The sequence below is a fragment of the Ruditapes philippinarum genome, unplaced genomic scaffold (assembly GCF_026571515.1).
Source record: "Ruditapes philippinarum isolate M1 unplaced genomic scaffold, ASM2657151v2 ctg76_1_1_1_1, whole genome shotgun sequence".
Taxonomy (NCBI): domain Eukaryota; kingdom Metazoa; phylum Mollusca; class Bivalvia; order Venerida; family Veneridae; genus Ruditapes; species Ruditapes philippinarum.
In genome coordinates, this window is record NW_026858000.1 from 385,597 (window position 1) to 400,457 (window position 14,861).

Genomic DNA, 14,861 nt, shown 5'->3' on the forward strand with positions numbered 1-14,861 from the left:
TTTAAATCATAATAAGCAGGTCCATACTTTATATTTGTTCAGCAATGTTGATGTTCAAATTGCGGGCTCAGTGCAAAATGTTTGTACCTTAATTCATAATGTATGGCAATGCTTTTCTTCACCTTAAGGGGAATTGTGGCAGGGCCGCGGGCCCATAGAGAGGGGAAAATGCATCACAGTGGGGAAATTAGGGGAAATTTTGAAGCAGACAATATAGCCCATTGTTGCAGGGGCATATCAGTGTGTTAATGTTATATGTTGTTTGCCATTTGTATTTTTTGCAGTGAATATGAATGTATGTGTATTGATTCATACTTGTTATTCTACATTTTGCCATTCATGATTTTGTGTCATTTGTCATTGTTTTGTATTTGCACGGATTAAAGGTTTTTATTACGTGAGCCAGACTTTCTATTGTATGATAATAAATATTTTCTGTGAGCACGTCTCCACACCAAAAGCCCTGAACCTATGAATAGCACCGTTTCCCTGTAGTAAGAGTGGACTGTGGCATTTGTATAAAGATAGATATGTCAACTGTGGAGCCATACCATTATGGTTTAAAAATTCAATATCCATCTCTTGTGAAGAAGTAAATCTCAAAATATAATAATGATAACAAATCATGTTGAAGCATATTTTTGAATATTTTCAGGGATTAGGGAAATATAATATAGTTTTTGAGGAGGGGAATGGGGCAAATTTCAGTGCCAAATTGGCCATAAAGCAATGTACAGCATAAAGTAGGAGTCTTAACCATTTCACCTACTTTAAACTTCAGCAAAGGCAATCTTAATATTCATACTAAAACTTTATATTCATGTTTGATTTCCATTTTACAGGATATCTTGACAGAATAGTTATTTCAAGCCTGACTATTTGTGACAGCTAGAATGCAAATAAAAGTCGGTAGATGTAAATAGATGACAAGCTGATCAGAGGTAGGACATGTATGGAAAATATCCCTTAATTTGTTTTTATTGCTCAGGGATTATGTGATATAGATTTTTTCTTAGAAATATATCTTGTCTGAGAAAAGATTGCGTGTAGGTGTGAGAAGTTGTTTGATGCTTTGATAATTTCCATAAAAAAATAGAGAAAAAAACAACACTCGGTGGCTCGCTTAAAAGCAGAGGGATGTTGAACAAGTGCTGTTGCCTGAATCATCATGTGTCCTTTCATTGTGTCGGATGGTACCCCACTTAACATACATGAATTAATGTACTTCCCAAGTGTTTCCAATTAGAAGCTTTTCATTGCTAAGTAATTGGATTTCTGTTATGTCAAATGTGTTAAATAAAGCTTCACATTATAGAGTTTGGTCAGACTGTATGGACATTCAGGCTTATTGGACTTGTTCTGTAATGGTGGAAAAGGCAAATTATCTTTACTCTTAAACAGCCAATACCAAGGATGATATCTCACATTTGCAGAATATTCTTTTGCCTGTTGTTAATTGTACATGTTGTTATTTTTACCATGCTAAAATATTTTTCATGGACATTGCTTATCATTCAGTCTCGACCAAAAACCATTCATCATTTTAAGGGAAAATTTTGAAATAAATACTGACTGATAAGGGAACTGTGCAGACCATGTTCATACAGTACAGATGCTATCATGTCTTCATTATTGCTGAATAACAATTCTGATTGAATACTCCCTCAATGGATTTAAAATGGTCATAAGTCTGATATCATTTTTGCATTTTGTCAAATTCTCCATTATAACAAGACTCACTCCACCTGGTATCAGGGACAAATAGGGAAACAAACCAATGATACTTTTAATTATTAACATTATTAACTGTTTGAAGACATTGCTAAAAGATTTTGTGATGCAGAAAAGTTTTGCTAATACAAATTGAATGGCATATATTGCTTAGTGTCATAAATGTATTTGCCATGGGTTTAGGTAGTTAAAATTTCAGTGTTGGGTATATTTTTTGGTTTCTGGTAATCAATGACATGATAGCTTATGATTGTGACAGGGTCATGAGAGATTATTATCTCTAATGAACTCAATAAATTGAGTGATTTTCAATTATTTGTTTTTGTTTTCATGGCTTTTGAAAGAACACCCTGTTAATTCAGCAATGACCATGATTAACTGTACACATTTGTTCAACCTTTATCTCTGAATGACACGGAAAATTTATATGCTTAAACAAATATGTTTATGTGACAATTTTGTGTGATGTATGTTATGTAATGATTAAAGGAACTCCACTGAGGTTGGGAATCCTATTTGATTTAAATTCCTTACCACTAGGGCACTTAAAACAGAAAGATATGTAAAAGATCCTTAAAAAACTATGCTCTCAAATAAATTGAAAATCATATTTTTCTGCTATTCCTGGCCTGATTTGAGTGAAAAGCATTGCAAGTCTTAAAAGAATAATTATTTTGGAAATATTTGGAGTAAGCAAATGGTCTAAAATTATGCACAGTTATTTGCAAAGATCTTCATCCATTGAAACTATTTCATTTAAAAAATTATTTCCAGTTAAGTCAAGTCTTAAAATGTCAGTGGAGTCCTTTTAAGTGCTTTGTACAATTCTTATAAATATTTTGTCGATATTGTAGAAAAAGTTTCCAGATATCAACACTGTTTTCAATAGACTATTATTTTCAGAAATGGTTGAAAATCGTCTTAATTCCATTCATTTGATACTTTTAGAGTGCTAGAGAAAATTCCATGAGTGGTTTTGTTGTCGATCTAGACAAAGAGGTTTGGAAAATCTCCAAAAAGAGTTGTTATTGTGATATAAATGTGGGCCTGAAACAATCGCCAGACTTGCAGCTGCTGCACAAGGTTAGATATCTGTTTTTTTTATAAAAATCAATTTCTTTGAATGCAATATAATTAATGAGTATCTATGGTCATTTGTCATCTGCTGTCAATTTCTGTTGCAGATACTACCAGTATTAGTGTTGAATTAGTGAGGGGATGTTTTGTTGTTGTTTTTCTTCTGGGGCCAAATATATGCATTAATTTTCCCAAAAGACAAAATATTGAAAATAAAAAACAAGTATTCTAATCTTGATAATTTCAGAAAAGGGGTTTATTAGCTTGATATGGCTAACCTTGATCTGCTTAATTTCTCTAAGGATCTCAACTGAGGTCCAACAGCCTAAAATCATAAAATTTTAACAACCTGACAAAACAAAAAAAGAGCATAATGCCACTTTAAATGGACTTTTTCAGCTACTGAACTGTGCTCATTGCTCTTTTAAGTGGCTTATTGCTATTTGATTATTGATAATCAAACTGAAATAAAACGAGACTGACTATCTATGCATGTCTGCTGTCTGACTATGCTCTATACTGTTGGTGAAATAACTTAAATTTTTATCTTGGTTACCGAAAAATTAATATATGGAGTACAGTTCCAAAAATGGAAGCTGGACAATTCCATTTAAAGTGGTATTATGCTTGTTTGATAATTCTGTTCATGCCAGAGCAGAGGTACAGTGTGAATAACTGAAGAAAGAATTTTGTGATCAGTTACTACAAAAGTGACCGATTCAAAGTTAAGGCACTACCAATTGAGCTATTGTGGATGTCATTTGTTTTATCATTTGAATTAGAATTGGAACAAGTATCAGTAAAACTTTTACTTTGAGTGAAGACGACATTCTTGTAATCATCGTTGGATACCAACGTTTGATACATGTAACATGTAATCTGATAAATGTTAATGGTTTGGCCGTGGGTATACCACTATATCTTGTAATATGTCCATTGATTTGTTTTATCCTAATATCCTATGTGTTTGTTGATGCATTTTCAAATGATGTTCGGAAAAAAAGCACTTACTTGGCCCTTGTATAGATGATATTGATGGAATTTCATGTGTGAATATTTCTTGCGTCAATGTAACCATGGTGATTATGTCCTTGTTATAGCATACCAACTCTTATTGGATATACAATGTAAACAAGTACTGGTCATTGGAAATTTTAGCTTCATTTCATATGCAGTGTACTTATACTTGTCGCTGGAAACATTAATGTCTGAAACAGTGGAAAAGTTGAGTTATTATGTTGCCAAAAATAGCATTTTTGTTAAAAAATAGAAGCAACAAATCTATATCAATTTCTTGTATATGGAGAGCTGTTGTCATAATGACTTTATGCATCCACTGGTACCTTTGATATCTTATATGTAATTACCTTGCTAGCTTATGGTTCTACTAAAGTGCCTGCTCCTGTCTGAAATAAGGCACAAAGGGGAACCTGAAATCTTCCTCCACCAGTTAAGATGGAAAGTTGCCTTATGACCTTAATGACCTTACTTAATGTGGGTGTGACTAAAAATCAAATAAAAACAAAATAACACCTTGCATGATCACCCTTTTTTGAGGTATTTAAGAACCTTGGAGTCAAAAGGGTCAAGTCAATGCTATAACAGTTGATTTTCCTTCTTTGACTGTGTTGTTTTACAGTGTCAAAAATCTGCAATGGAGAGCATCCTTTATTGTAGCATCAAATAATTATATTATTTTCTTTGTTTATATCAAATTAGTGGAACTTAAAACTAAGCATTATTTTGTTGCTCACTTTTGAAATAGAAAGTAACATTATTGGATTATTATAACTGAAATTGTTTTGTTTTTCAATTATTCTTCAGACAGATTTTTATCTTATCTGAGCTAACTGTCTCTGTTTACATATTCCCTTCGATTTAATAGCTTTCTAAAGGAAAGGAATCAATACCCAGATTGCTTTCACAGAAATAATCTTTGGTTGAAACCCTGTTAAAAATTGCACTAATCATTCATTTTTCATGGCAACAATTGTTACAAGGCAGTCTGTAGCAGTGCTATATCCCTTGCAGCAGCTGACATAAATGTGGAACTTTTTAACCTTTGACCATTATCGACCTTGAAACTTTAGCTAGGCACATCATAAGCACATCATGTTATGTTGATCTTCCCAAAATGGACAAGACATTTGACTTGTATGTGTAGCCTTGACCTTGGGGTTAGCAGTCTAGATGTTGCCTTCTACACATCATATCTTGATGGTGACCTGATCACCATCATTTGTGTCAAGTAATTTAAATTATCATCATCTTCCAAAAGCTATAGAATGGCTTTAAAATGGTTGGTTTTTTTTTTGACCTGGTTGTTGTGCTCTGCACAGTGTCATAACGGTGATCATTTGTGCCAAGTTATTTTAAAAAAACTTTTCAGCAGTTTAAGAGTTATAGAGTGTGGACCTTTTTTAGCTCGACTATTCGAAGAATATGAGAGCTATTGTAGTCGCCCCGGCGTCGGCGTCAGCGTCCGCGTCGGCGTCTGCGTTGGTTAAAGTTTTTTGTAAAGTCAAATATCTCAATTATTACTTAAGATATTCAATTGAAACTTACAATACTTATTTCTAGTAACAAGATACATCAGATTGACAAGTTGGATAACTCTGCCTACAATATTGACAGAATTATGCCCCTTTTTAACTTAGAAATTTTGGTACAAGTTTTTTGTAAAGTCAAATATCTCAATTATTGCTTGAGATATTCAATTGAAACTTACAATACTTATTTATAGTAACAAGGTACATCAGATTGACAAGTTGGATAACTCTGCCTACAATATTGACAGAATTATGCCCCTTTTTAACTTAGAAATTTTGGTTAAAGTTTTTTTATGAAGTCAAATATCTCAATTATTGCTTGAGATATTCAATTGAAACTTACAATACTTTATTTTTAGTAACAAGGTACATCAGATTGACAAGTTGGATAACTCTGCCTACAATATTGACAGAATTATGCCCCTTTTTAACTTAGAAATTTTGGTTAAAGTTTTTTGTAAAGTCAAATATCTCAATTATTGCTTGAGATATTCAATTGAAACTTACAATACTTATTTATAGTAACAAGGTACATCAGATTGACAAGTTGGATAACTCTGCCTACAATATTGACAGAATTATGCCCCTTTGGAACTTAGAAATTTTGGTTAAAGTTTTTTTATAAAGTCAAATATCTCAATTATTGCTTGAGATATTCAATTGAAATTTAAAATACTTTTTTATAGTAACAATGTACATCAGTTTGCAAAATTGCATAACTCTGTCTGCAAAATTTGCAGAATTATTTGCCCCTTTGAAAGTTAGAAATTTTGGTTAAAGGTTAAAGGTCTTCAAAGATATTTACTTGAAACTTTACACATGCACTTAGGGTCATAATTGGAGGGTCATAATTGTATGTCACTGACCAAGTTCCATAACTCTATCTTGCATTAAGGCTGATTCATATTCCCTTTTCTACTTAGTCTCTTGGTTAATGTTTACATGCAAGTTTTACATATCTCAATAACTATTAAAGATATTTATTTAAAACTTCACATATGCATTTAGGGTCATAATTGTAGGTCACTGACAAAGATCCATAATTCTATCTTGCATTTAGGCTGATTTTTCTCCCCTTTTTCAACTTAGAAATTCATGGTAAAGTTTTGCTTGTAAGCTGTTATCTCAATAACTACTGAAGGGTTTGTGCCTTTTTGGGACAATTTTATGCATTCATAATAATAAAGCAGTGATTTACTTGATAAAACATCTTAATAACAAGCCTTTGCACCTTTTCTGTCAAATTTATGTATTCATAGGTTATTAGTATTATTATACTCAATAAAACACCCTTGTGACATTACCTTCCAAATAGTCAAGCCAATACTGTATAATTGGCCTATAACATGAATTTATAAAAAAAAATTGGCCCTTTAGTGAACTTAAAAAATTTAACATTATGAAGGCTCTTTTACTATCAAGCACTTAGAATAGTGGAGCATGCTGTCCTACTGACAGCTCTTGTTATATTTGACCTTGCTGATAGCTACCTGGTTGTTGCACATCATCTCATAATTGTGATCACACTGTCTAGCAGACTGATGAATAGAAGGCCATTCCTATATTTAACCCACTTTCCAGCAATGAATTAATAAAACTATCTTCTTGTTTTTTTCTGAAGATTTGAATTTTTATATTTTTACAGGGAAACACTTTTGATGCCTCTTTCAAAGATATACATACATATATTTAGTTCCATGCCTCTTTCAAAGATATACATACATATATTTAGTTCCATGCCTATTTCAAAGATATACATACATATATTTAGTTCCATGCCTATTTCAAAGATATACATACATATATTTAGTTCCATGCCTCTTTCAAAGATATACATACATATATTTAGTACCATGCCTCTTTCAAAGATATACATACATATATTTAGTTCCATGCCTCATACATACATATATTTAGTTCCATGCCTCTTTCAAAGATATACATACATATATTTAGTTCCATGTCTATTTCAAAGATATACATACATATATTTAGTTCCATGCCTATTTCAAAGATATACATACATAGATTTAGTTCCATGCCTCTTTCAAAGATATACATACATATATTTAGTTCCATGCCTCTTTCAAAGATATACATACATATATTTAGTTCCATGCCTCTTTCAAAGATATACATACATATATTTAGTTCCATGCCTCTTTCAAAGATATACATACATATATTTAGTTCCATGCCTCTTTCAAAGATATACATACATATATTTAGTTCCATGCCTCTTCCAAAGATATACATACATATATTTAGTTCCATGCCTCTTTCAAAGATATACATACATATATTTAGTTCCATGCCTCTTTCAAAGATATACATACATATATTTAGTTCCATGCCTCTTTCAAAGATATACGTACATATATTTAGTTCCATGCCTCTTTCAAAGATATACGTACATATATTTAGTTCCATGCCTCTTTCAAAGATATACGTATATATATTTAGTTCCATGCCTCTTTCAAAGATATACGTACATTTATTTAGTTCCATGCCTATTTCAAAGATATACATACATATATTTAGTTCCATGCCTCTTTTAGGTCTTTGCTGACAAATTTGATTCATTCTATAAACCATGGTTGTAAAGATTCTCTTTTTTTTCTATGAATATGGAGAACTCTTTACAGGGCTTCAGCTTAAAAACTTATCAGCTTATTTTAATATATATTTTTATTTTATGGTTATTCTTTTCTTCTTTAATTTTTCTGGGAATTTTTACTCAACCAAGTCCTTAACCATCAAGGGGCATGAAAGTTGGCTTTCCGGGGAAAAAAACTCAAATATTTATTAGCAGGTTTTGATGTAATTGCATCTGTTGTTTCTTGTGCAGTGTGCTCTAGTCTTTTGTAATCCATTTAACTCCACCCTAGAGTCTTTGAAGCCTTTTCAGGGACAGTCTGATGGTTATGTCTCTGCTTAACACCCAAGCACTGCAAGTTGGTCATATGCCCATCAATTTTGGTGCCAGAACAAAAGTACAGTATTGATCTGGCAGTTTGGAGACCAAATTAAGGTTAAAACACCGAGCATTTCCCAAGCTTTACCCTACTCTGCCTCGGAATTTGTTGGCTAGGGTTACAGCTGACTCAGGCATTCCTGCCAGACATCATAGAATATTTGCTTGTTGTGGGGAAGTTGCAAACTAAGCAATCATACTCTCATTAAGATGGTTAATGACTATTAAACTTTGACTTTACTGAAATTGGCCTCATTCCAGTGATTCTTTTGCTTAAAGTAGTTGCCCAATGTAGGTCTCTTCCAAAGTGACAAAACTGTTGAAAATTCCTTAATAAATATTTGAAATTCCCCAATATTGTGGAGATTTTCCCCCAAAGAAGGTAAAACTTTTGGATAAATTTAGCTGATTTAATGAAAAGACATTGTTCATTGTGTATTTACTAAAATCATCTGAAATAATTCCTGTTTAAAAAGGTTTATTTTAATTTTACCAATTTACTTATATGTGTACCACACTAAAATTTCCCAAGTTTAAAGGAATTGGTTGTTGCAAAAAAGTTTTAAAAAAATGCATCCTTCATTGACCTTGTGATGCATACATATGGTAATTGATCATTCAAGGAGATAATAATGATATATTTAAATCAGCCATCTTCCTTATTTTTGCCACTGCCCATTAGTATATAGATTGCCCTTATCAGTTAGTCCATTCCCCTGTCCTGGTCTTCATCCATAGACTGAGAAAACAATGGAAGTTGATCCATGTCCTATGGACACATTTCTAGTTACACACACAAAAATATCATGGAGGGGACATTCTTTCAGTTTTTGAATGCTTTTTTCTCCCATTTTTCAGCAACTGGCAAGATAACCGATGATAATAAGTTTATAATCTTCACCACCATTATAGCCACCAACATTTATGTTAAATAATTATGGTCGCCAGTTTTTCCCAATAAGTACGCTAGAATAGAATGAGAGTATGGAGATATACGTCAATACAATCATTACCCAGAATGCATTTGAGTTGTTATTGATTATCTTGCCTGCTTGGTAAGAGAAGCTACGATTCTGAAAAAAAAATGTCAGGCTTTACTAACAAAATGTGACCAATTGTGGGCCGGAATTGGAATTATTTTACCATTTTTGTATAATTAATACATCTCAGGATTATCAAACTGTGTTTTTTATCATAATTTAGGTAAGGTTACTGTTTAATTGTTTGTTTCATATTGAATTGTTTCCTAATCTCATTGTGTATTATAATAAGTAATGAAGGTAGGCAGCGAGCTTGTTTGTTTGGATTAAAAATAGTGAGCCACTGTGTTTCAATGTAAATAAATCATAATATAAAGAATGGAATAAGAAATAGACATACACTAAAAAAGCATAAATCTGTTATTGTATTCAGCATTTTTTTTAGATAAATTTTCATATGTTTGAAAATCAGAAAAATGCATCAAACCAATGTAAGAGCCATGTCTGTAAATCCAGAATAAACCCTGAATTTTCACATCATACAAAAAAGTCATGTACAAAATAAATAATAAGACTGACAAATAATAAAGTTCAATATTTTGTGGGTTTTTTTTACATTTGTATTATATTCATATAATATCATTTTATTATATGTTTCTGATTTTAATATTAAAATCATCCTTCCTTTTTAATACATGTACATTAAGCAATGTTTGGTTTTCTTTAAAGCAGCTAGGTAATCTTTGTGATAATTAAAAAATTGTTCATAACAGAAAAGGCATTGTTAAATGTACAAAAGTGACTTAAATTGAGATAAAGTAACAACTGAAATTGACAGTTGAAATTAAATAACGGCAGAATATATAATATAACAAAAATAAGCATTTATGAGCATTGTGAACCCTTGGTATGAGCATTTCTTTTTTTTAAAATGTTAAACCAATAAATTTTTTTTCCTTGGTTGTATACTTAATATTTCGTGTTTATATCAGCTTTAAGCCTTATATTATTAACCTTTTACCTGCTGTATTTGTGTAGTGGATTTGCCCAGCTTTTAATTTGGAATAGTCTATTCAAAGTTTTAAGGGATTTCAATATCAACATACAAAAACTGAGCTGCCAACAGTGTAGAGCCTGATCAGATTTCAGAAGTTCACACGGCCACACGTATGTTAAAAACAACTTTGATAGCCGTGTCAGATGGTGTTTTTCTAACTTTTGTAAATTAAATGTAACAGATGTTGTATTGTATATATATATTTATATATAATATGCTTTAATATGATTATACAGATATATAATAAAATATTTAGCATCAGTGAACCTGAAGCCATTAAAATTATGCTATGAGTAAATTGTACTTCTTTGAATTCAGAATTTTGAAAATGTCAAAACGATGGAAGACAATGGCAAGTAGTTAGGAGCATAGCTTTGTCAATATTTATCTGTAGGTCAACTTCTGCCTGGTGGGGGTGAGAGGGGTGAGGTTGTATTGCCTAGAAATGTTTTTGCTCTGTAGTGTCAAAGGTGTGTTAATGCCATATTCAGTACAATAAATGTTCAAATGGATTACATGTATTAGAAATTATAGGCAGTCAAAAAAACTAGTTTTATTTTTTTCACTTTCTTTGAAAACAAGTGTAGGGTTACAAAGTCTATAGACAGGAAGCTATGCCACTTGCATTATAGACTTTGTATGAATGTGCAAGCAGGTCTGGTGATGTAGGCAAGATATTTGGTGCCTCTAGTGTGCACTGACCCTAAATAATATGTTGTTAATGTGCAGCTTTATGTGCAGTAGAACCGGTTTGTTTAATATAAGTCCAAAATCTGAAACTAGTTCATGAAATTATTACTTTTAACACCATATTAACATGTATTTAGGTAAATTGATCAAATTATAAGGGTAATATTAACAGTTAGTTAGTACATATTCATCGGCTGTGATTGAAACTGCAATATTAGCTACATGCAGTTACCTTGACAACAATACTGTGTCACATGATTATTTCATTATGTTAAGACACTGGCATCTTTTTCTATAATTTTTAATATTTTTTTTGTCAGCAGCTTTTATGAAGATCAGCTTCCAATAAACTACAGGGCCCAGATTTCAAAACCCATCTTCAGGGCTTATAGGTTTTTGCTTAAATTTTGTTCTTGGTTACCTTGATTAGAGGCAGGTTAATAAAAATATGAATATTTCACATATACCTGGTCAAATCTCTAAATTGATATCAATAAACAACAGTACATGTACATTTTTGTTATTTGGTAAGTTACCCTGCTGAATTGTTGCAACATATTTGTTTCTTTTTGAATTTGAATGTGTTCATAATTATAATCATTAATTTTAAGGATTTCAAAAAAAAAAAATCAAAATACTAAAATTTACAGAGGTTTGATCATGCTGCAAGGACTGGTTAAAGTAAATAATACAATCTCATTCGAAGTATTTCTTTTAATTACGGTATATTTGTTAGCTGGCAGTGAGTTAGGGCTGTTTGTTTAACAGGTCTGATTAGTAATCTCATGATTTCTGACCACATGAGTTCAAACCCTAAGCAGATGTTTTATTTGCTAGAATATGTTTATAAATGTAAGCTTCCTACACATTTGAACAAAAATAAATTCAGTCTAAAATCAGTTGTTGCAATCATTTTGAAAATGGCATATGTCACAAGATGGTAAGCTTCCCTGTTTTCTTGCTATATAAAATTCAATGTTTGATGAAAAAAAAAACCTCACATTTGTCGTAATTTCATAAAGAAGCTTACATTAAACTCATCCCTGAAACGTAATAAAGGCTTGCCACAGGCTCGTTCATAATGCTTTTCAACACTTTTTTAATATGAGTCTACATTAAAATGACATTTGTGAGATATTATACATGTATATAAATGTTACTCTAAAAGATTTGACATTACTTTGTGAATTCACAATTTATTTAACAATCTTTTCTTTGCTGTTACAAAACAAAATAGACATAAAAAAGTTGTAGAATCCAGGAAAATTTAAATTTTTTCAGTTAATGGAATATTTTACATTTGCATCTGTATACCTCTACAGATAATTACCTTTCCCTTCTGTTTAGAATTCGACAGTGTTTTTATAAAGATGTCTGCCTGCCTTCATGTTTTCATAGAAATGTCTGCAGTGAAAACTGCTTAAATGTTTTCATAGAGATGTCTGCAGTGAAAACTGCTTTAATGTTTTCATAGAGATGTCTGCAGTGAAAACTGCTTAAATGTTTTCATAGAGATGTCTGCAGTGAAGACTGCTTAAATGTTTTCATAGAGATGTCTGCAATGTACACTGCTTTAATGTTTTCATAGAAATGTCTGCAGTGTAGATTGCTTTAATGTTTTCATAGAGATGTCTGCAGTGAAAACTGCTTAAATGTTTTCATAGAGATGTCTCCAATAAATGTTTTCATAGAGATGTCTCCAATAAATGTTTTCATAGAGATGTCTGCAGTGTAGATTGCTTTAATGTTTTCATAGTGATGTCTGCAATCTAGAGAGTGTTTTAATGTTTTTATAGAGATGTCTGCAATAAAGACTGCATCCATGTTTTCATAGAGATGTCTGCAGTGTAGACTGCTTTAATGTTTTCATAGAGATGTCTGCAGTGTAGACTACTTTAATTTTTTCATAGAGATGTCTGCAATGTACACTGCTTTCATGTTTTCATAGAGATGTCTGCAGTGTAGACTGCTTTAATGTTTTCACAAGGATGTCGGCAGTGTAGATTGCTTTAATGTTTTCATAGAGATGTCTGCAGTGTACAGTCTGCTTTAATGTTTTCATAGAGATGTCTGCAGTGTAGACTGCATTAGTGTTTTCATAGAGATGTCTGCAAAGATCATAGAAAAGTTTGCAAAGGAGACTGCTTTAGTGTTTTCATAGAGATGTCTGCAATATAGACTGCCTTCGTGTTTTCATAGAGATGTCAGCAGTAACAATGTGTTTCTTCTTTGTTTCCTTCAAAAATCTTCAGTTACTACTATTAACATCTTCATTCTATATTGAATATTTTGAAAATACAGTAACAATTTGTTTCAACTAAGATTTTTGTATAGAGAAATCTTCACAAGATATAGTATTCCTTCTATATGGAAAACTTTTATCATCTTTTGAATTACTTTACTTTTTGCAATTTTTAGCTCGACTTTTCTATGAAAAGGGGAGCTATCCTACTCGCCCCGGCGTCGGCGTCGGCGTCGGCGTTAGCGTTGGCGTCACACCTTGGTTAAGTTTTTCGTACCACCCCACTTTATTTCAGAAGTATTACAAGTATGGCTTTGAAACTTACCATACTTGTTCACCATCATAACCTCCATCTACAGACAGGAGTACATAACTCTGTCAAGGTTTTTGACAGAATTATGGCCCTTTTTTGACTTAGAAAGTGTATTGAGCTTGGTTAAGTTTTTTGTACCACCTCACTTTATTTCAAAACCATTGGAGGTATTGCTTTGAAACTGACCATACTTGTTTACCATAACGACCTTCATCAACAGACAAGAGGACATAACTCTGTCAAGGTTTTTGACAGAATTATGCCCCTTTTTGACTTAGAAAATACATTGAATATGGGTAAAATCCACTTATTGCCTTAACCCTTTGAGATATTGCTTTGAAACTTTTAATGCTATTTCACATCATTACCCCCATCTGTACGCAAGAGAAGGTAACTCTGTCAGGGATTTGTTTTAAAAATTAAGGCCTTTTATCGACTTAGAATCTTGGTTAACTTTTTTGTACCAGTCAACTTTTTGACTGAACTGGTTGAGATATTAAATTGAAAGTTGGAATACTTGTTTACCATCATGGTCCCAAAACATGGGCAGGAGAAGGTAATTCTGTTAAGGATTTTATTTGAATTATGGCCCTTTTTGACTTAGAAACTCAGTTAAAATTTTCATTCTTGTCCACTTGTTGACTTAACCATTTGAGATATTACTTTGGAAGTTGGAGTTCTTATGTGCCATCATGAGACCTATCTGTAAGCAAGAGAAGATAACTCTGTGAAAATGTTTCTTGATTTGTACTTAGAAATTCCTAGTTAAAGTCTTGTGTGCCCTTAACTGTCAAAGTTTTGTTTTATAGGCAAGCACTAAAAAAGTCGAGCGCGCTGTCCTTCTGACAGCTCTTGTTATTTCTTTCCTCATTCAGTAATATTTTAATGATTCAATCGAGAATTCTACACTTACAATTAGGCTTCTAATATCTTATATTGAATACTTTTATCATACAGTTACTATTTGTTCCATTTGTAGGGAATACTTTGATACTTGGTTTGAGATATCTGAAGCTACAATTTGTTCCTTCTGTATGAATAACTTGAGCACGAATTTGCACCTTAAATTCTGTGTGAAATGTTTTCATTTTATGTTAAGATATTTGCATGTGAGCAATTACAATTTCTGTAGGCAAAACATTGATGCTTTTAAATGAAAAAATTGTATCTTAATTCTGTATGATATACTTTGATATACTTGTACAGATATATCTGCAGTTACAACTTATTCCTTCTGTACAGAATGTT

The 14,861-nt window shown here is 32.0% G+C and overlaps 1 protein-coding gene across 3 annotated transcripts in view; it reads left to right on the plus strand.

Annotated features, from left to right (window-relative positions):
• The window catches only part of LOC132751753 (synaptotagmin-1-like), a 57,086-nt gene that overhangs the window by 1,286 nt on the left and 40,939 nt on the right, over positions 1 to 14,861 (plus strand). For 2 of the 3 annotated variants that reach the window (XM_060741988.1, XM_060741987.1), the window contains exon 1: positions 9,369 to 9,534. The gene's annotated coding sequence lies outside the window, so the exon portion shown is untranslated. Of the gene's footprint in view, positions 1 to 842; positions 942 to 2,679; positions 2,815 to 9,368; positions 9,535 to 14,861 lie in introns of those variants that run through there. The other variant, XM_060741990.1, reaches the window with a different exon arrangement.